Genomic DNA, 6,612 nt, shown 5'->3' on the forward strand with positions numbered 1-6,612 from the left:
CACACAAAAGCAGTACAACCAATTTTAACGTGGTTCGGCAAATTGCCTACGTCCACGGGGCAAGGAGGGGGGAGATCTACTAATAGAGGGAGAGAATACAACTAGGGTTTACAATCACTCTCAATCTAAACCCTCAAACAAACTCTCAAATCCCTCACAAATATCTCTCTCAAAAGGGTGCACAAAAACCAAAGAAGGGACTGCACAAATTTTCTCCCACAGTCAGCTGCACAAAAGCACCCACAGCCGTCCCTTCAATTGCACAAGTCTGCAGCCGCACAAACCAAAAAAACAACTCCTTGGCATGCACAAATCAATCTCCTGCGCTTTTTGAATTTCTTCTGCCGAAAAAACAACCGAAGCTGGAAAAAATTTCTCTCCTTGCGCTCCTGTCGCAGCCGCAAAAAAGGAGAAAACAAAACCTCCCTGCTACCGTAACCAAGGAGATCACATGTTGTTATTTATATCACAAATATCGGGTGGGCCTTTGTTTTTTTTTTTTTTTGCTTCATCTGCTCCTCACACGTGAAACGGGTGGGCCCGCCTACCACTCACAATTCTCCACCTCGGTGAAGTTTTTCCAAAAACTGAGCCGACACCAAGCAACCAAATATCCCACTTGTTGTGTCCAGTACGGACTCAATCCACAACAAGTCGAGAACCAAAACGAGAGTTCAAACAATCTCACCCCCATCAAAAATTAACTAATCCAAACCGGCTGCATCTGAAAGACTGCCTACGTATCCTCTTGCCCAAGGAATCAAGCCGAACGTAGTTCATCAAATGGCCGCCAACTGCCTCAACAATCATGAATGTGCAACAAGTTTCGACAATGATCAAACTTGTTGTTCGGAACCACCTTAGTGAGCATATCCGCCGGATTATCCTTCGTGTGGACTTTCATAATTTCCACATCGCCATCTTCAAGAACATCCCGAACGAAGTGATAACGAACGTCAATATGCTTCGTTCTCGCATGAAAAACCTGATTCTTCGCCAAATAGATAGCACTCATGCTATCACAATGAATAGTGACGGACCTCTGCGATATACCAAGTTCCTCTAAAAGTCCTCGAAGCCAAATAGCCTCCTTCACAGCCTCCGTAACTGCCATATACTCTGCCTCCGTCGTAGACAAAGCTACCGTCGACTGTAAGATGCATCTCCAACACACCGACGCACGGGTCAAAGTAAACACATATCCCGTAGTAGACCGGCGCTTATCCAAATCCCCGGCATAATCCGAATCAACATAGCCAATGCATAACTGCCCACCTGTAGTGTCCCGCTCATAAACTAAACCAACATTGAGCGTACCTCGAATGTACCTCAAAATCCATTTCACGGCGTCCCAATGACCCACTCCTGGATCGTGCATGTATCTCGAAACCATGCTCACCGCCTGTGACAAATCTGGTCTCGTACATACCATCGCGTACATCAAGCTCCCAACTGCGCTCGCATATGGAGTCTTCGACATCAACTCACGATCTTCAACTGACTTTGGTGAAAGACCAGCTGAAAGCTTCAAATGGGCTCCCAATGGTACACTAACTGGCTTCGTATCCATGCTAACATGGAATCGCTGTAGAACCTTCTTCAAATAAGCCACCTGTGTCAAACAAATTCTGCCCTTCTTCTTGTCTCTGCCGATCTCCATTCCCAAAATGCGTTTGGCCTCACCCAAGTCCTTCATCTCAAACTCATTTGAAAGCTGAACTTTCAACTCATCTATAGCCGACCTGGAAGTAGAGGCAACCAACATGTCATCGACATAAAGTAACAAATAGATGTACGCACCTCCTTTCAACTTGCAAAAATATACGCAAGGATCAAACTGGCTCCGAGTGTACGAATGACCAAGCATAAAACCATCGAATCGCCTATACCACTGTCGAGGAGACTGCTTCAAACCGTATTGTGATTTCTTCAGTTTGCAAACTAATTTTTCCTTCCCTGCCGATTCAACCTCTCTGCCACCCCATTTTGCTGCGGTGTATGACTAACTGTGAAGTGTCTCTCTATGCCCTCGTCTCGACATAGCTGCTGAAAGGGGTCAGAAGTATACTCACCACCGTTGTCGGATCGCAACGTCTTGATCTTTCTCCCAGTCTGCAGTTCCAATCTCTTCTTCCACTCCACAAACAAATCTAGGACTTCACTCTTCTTCGTCATGGTGTACACCCAACAACGCCTAGAATAGTCATCTACAAAAGTGACGAACCAATGTCTACCACCAAGTGATGCAGTCTTGGTGGGACCCTAAATGTCTGTGTGCACGTAATCCAGGATGCCCCTCGTCTGATGAATGGCAGTCCCGAACTTCACCTTCGTCTTCTTGCCAAGAACACAGTGCTCACAGAACTCAATCTTCCCACTCTTGGCTCCCTTCAATAGCCCCTGCTTGCACAATGCCTGCAGTGACTTTTCACCTGTGTGCCCCAACCTATAGTGCCAAAGTCTGCTCATGTCCGCTTCTGAAATAGCCGAAGCAACCTGGCCAATCTCGGTGCTTCCCTTCAGATAATACAAATTCCGATTGCGGACTCCCCTCATCACCACCAATGATCCCTTAGTAACCTTCGCTACAGCGTTTTCGAAAGTCACCTTGAATCCCTTCGCCTCCAAAGCTCCAACTGAGATAAGATTTTTCTTCAGTTGAGGAACAAATCTCACCTCCTTCAACTCACGGACTACTCCATCGTGCATCCTAATCCGCACGGTACCTATCCCACAAACGCCACAGGATTGATCATTTCCCATGACAACAACGCCCCCGTCGACTTTCTCAAAAGATGCAAACCAGTCTCGCCTAGGGGTCACATGAAAGGTAGCGCCGGAATCAAGCATCCAATCTGATGCATCCACATGGTTCACCTCCGGAGTAATCAGTAGAGAAAAGCACGAATCATCGGAATCATCGCCTTTCGCAATGTTCACCTCATTGGCCTTCGGGCCCTTTTTCTTGCCATTCTCCTTCTCCTTGAGCTTCGGGCAGTCTCTCTTCCAATGTCCCTGCTCCTTGCAGAATGCACATTGGTTCTTTGTTAATTGGTGGCGGCCTCTAGACTTTGACCTCCCTCTGTTACCACCTTTCGGATATGGGCTTCTACCTCTCGTCGACAAGGCCTCTCCTGAAGTACTAGCGCGGGAAGTCTCCTTGTCCTTCCTCCTCAAATCATAGTTGGTCAATGCGTTAGTCACTTCACTATAGCTGATCGAAGATCTCCCGTTCAACAAAGTGAGCACGAAGGTATCATACTCCTCATCCGGTAAGGAGCCCAACAAAATAATCGCCTTGTACTCATCCGATATCTTCTCATCAACATTCGCCAAGTCCGACAACAACTTCGTATAGTTGTTCACATGAGCCGCTAGCGAGGTGCCTCTGGACATCTGAAATCTGAAGAGTCTTCGTAGCAAGTGCAACCTGTTCTCAACACTCTTTGTGAGATACTTATTGTTGAGAATTTCCCACATCTTCATTGCAGACGTCACCCCAATCACATCATATTTCAGCTCCTGTTCCAAACAGGACCTGATCACCCCACAAGCGTTCCTATTCATTTTCTCCCATACCGCCTCATCATATTTAGGTGGTCTTTCGTGGACCATAATGGTCTCTTCCAAATTCTGAGCACCCCAATCACATCATATTTCAGTTCCTGTTCCAAACAGGACCTGATCACCCCACAAGCGTTCCTATTCATTTTCTCCCATACCGCCTCATCATATTTAGGTGGTCTTTCGTGGACCATAATGGTCTCTTCCAAATTCTGAGCATTGAGCGCATCCTGTACGTCGCTCATCCACAAACCAAAGTTGATTTTTCCGTCATATTTCACCACACTAATTTTGGTGTTTTGAAAACCAACTTGTATTGTACCCGCCATCGATTTGCTGCTTTCACCTTCTTCTCCCATTGCGAACTAACTCCAAATTGTAGAGAAAGAACAAATTTGATAGAATTAGGAACCACCCAACTGAACCCTAGATCGGATTCCAAATAGATCTCCTATCCACACGAGGAAAGCAAAAATCTCCAACGGCAACTCCTAATGCTATCTCCACCGAAGCTGAGAACTCCAAGAACTAAGCTTCACACAAAAATCTTCCTCCACCAAAAAACCCTAGATCAGAAATCTGGGCTCTGATACCACTCACAATAATCAAACTAGAAACTGCAAGTATCGCCAGATATGAAACTGGAAGTGAAAAATCTTGTAAGCAAATCCTTCAAGTATCTTACGTACTCTTAGGAAAAAGAAATTGTTTGAGACCAAAGAAACAAACAAAATAGATTTATAGATGCAAGGAGAATTTCCCTAATAGAAAGGGGAAGAAACTGTAGAAATCAGAAATAAAAGGAACGAGGTACCTGAGAGTCCAAAGGAGAGTGAGACCGGAGACGGATTAGCTGCGAGCTCGATGACCTATATCGGAGATGAGATCAGAGACGAGACCAGCAGCTCGACGAAGAGATTAGTTACGAGATCGACGACGAAATCAGAGTTGAGATCGGAGACGATGAGATCGGAAAACGGCAAAGAGATTAGCGACGAGTTCAGCGATGAGATCGACGAATTTCGGCCATGGCGATCTCCCAGAGCGAACGTCAGAAATACAAGGAACTGAGGTACCTGAGAGTCCAAAGGAGAGTGAGATCGGAGACGGATTAGCTGCGAGCTCGACGACCTATATCGGAGATGAGATCGGAGACGAGACCAGCAGCTCGACGAAGAGATTAGTTACGAGATCGACGACGAAATCAGAGTTGAGATCGGAGACGATGAGATCGGAAAACGGCAAAGAGATTAGCGACGAGTTCAGCGATGAGATCGACGAATTTCGGCCATGGCGATCTCCCAGAGCGAACGAAGAGGGAGATATTTTTGAAAGGGGTGATGATTTGAGAGAGAGAGAGAGAGAAAGAGGGATATTTGGTAAAGCGGTGAGAAAAAAAGAGATTTAGTTTCAGTGTTAAAAAAGAGATTTAGTTTTAGTGTTAAGCCCAAACCAGTCTATAAAATCGGCCCAAATCAAAATTATTGGGCCTAGCGAAGCGGTTTTTGTAAACCGTTGTCAAAGCATTGCAAAACCGCCCCCATAGATACCTAGCGCAACGGTCATAAGCGTTGCACTAGAACTGTTACGTTAGAGCAAATATGTGGTAGTGACATGCCTTGAGCTGGATGTTGAATCATGCGTGCTTAAGTGCTTCTCTCATTCACTCAAAGCCTCTTCATACGTTGCATACCCTTTGTAGGAGGCTTTTGGGAATCTATCAACTTGAGATTTGTATTCCTCCCAATTATAAAAAATGCCACAACGTCAACCTCTCTTTACAACATAAAAACTCTTTCTTGCCATTATATCATCTGGAAATTTGTGCATTGAAAAGAGATTATCAACGGAAAAAAGACAAGTGAATATTGATGCTTCAGTTCTATATATAATGTAGCATTATCTAACAAGGATAGGGTGAATGAACAATTTGTTCTCTACCATTGTATAGTCAAAAATAACACTCTTTGCTACTGAATTAACACAACTTGGATAAGCATTATCCTTCTTTCTCTGCGACCTGTTAATAGCTTATTCTGTCTGCATAATGTCACTACTAGTGCTGCTCGTTACTTTTGCATGACTGTATATCCTTGAATGACTGTGTATCCTTGACAAGTATTGGCAAGCGTCATTTTTTAAATATGCTCTAATAATTTATGGATGCCCTAGAAAATTATATCTTATATGTTGTGACGCCACCACTTTTATGAATTCCACATTTGTATAGCAGTTTAGTTTGTGATGTTGCATACGATGCGACAACAACAAATCCGAATCTGAAAGCATATGAGTATCTATATGTATGACTCCATGATGATTCATATTTCCATCTTGTTACACCAAGAAGTATTTGAAACTAAGGGAGTTTAGTGAATAAAATTCAAAGAAATCTATTATTGGACTATAATAGCTATCAGGCATATACATCTGTTGAGTATAAAAAAATCTAAACATAAAGTGCTTCAACTCATAGAACTTTTTATCACATTCACATTTAAAGTGAGTAACGAGAGAGTGGCACCAGTTCAGTAGGATTATTTCTGAATAGTTTTCTGCAGAAATTCTAGTTAATTTACCTCAAGAAAAAGTAAACCACATTGATAGTCAAAATTAGCACTCTTTGCTACTGAATTTGAGCTCAACTGTATAGTCAAAATTAAAAAAAAACAAACCACATTGATGTAGAACCAAAATCAATTTGAGCTTAACTATAATTGTTTCTAGCTTATCATGAGGAATATATGTTACAAAATTAACACTCTTTGCTACTGAATCCAATCAAAGATGATGAAGAATGATGGAATACCTTGTAAGCAGTCACAGTTCTCGGCCACCTTGCGTGTGAGAGATCGAACGAGGGTGTAGGGATTCATGGCGGGGGACTAGATCTCGTGGAGCAGGAGGTCGTGGCAGGTGGCGGGGGGACTGGATCTCGTGGCGGGGGACTGGATCTCATGGAGGAGGAGGTCGTGGCAGGTGGCAGGGGGACTGGATCTCGTGGCGGGGGACTGGATCTCATGGAGGAGGAGGTCGTGGCAGGTGGCA

General features: G+C 44.1%; 1 long non-coding RNA gene across 1 annotated transcript; it reads left to right on the forward strand.

The window, feature by feature from the left end:
• LOC109843192 lies at positions 4,324-4,752 on the forward strand. Its single transcript, XR_002247570.1, has 2 exons — positions 4,324-4,374; positions 4,637-4,752. It is a non-coding gene; the product is annotated as an uncharacterized LOC109843192 (long non-coding RNA).

The sequence above is a fragment of the Asparagus officinalis genome, chromosome 5, assembly GCF_001876935.1.
Source record: "Asparagus officinalis chromosome 5, Aspof.V1, whole genome shotgun sequence".
Taxonomy (NCBI): domain Eukaryota; kingdom Viridiplantae; phylum Streptophyta; class Magnoliopsida; order Asparagales; family Asparagaceae; genus Asparagus; species Asparagus officinalis.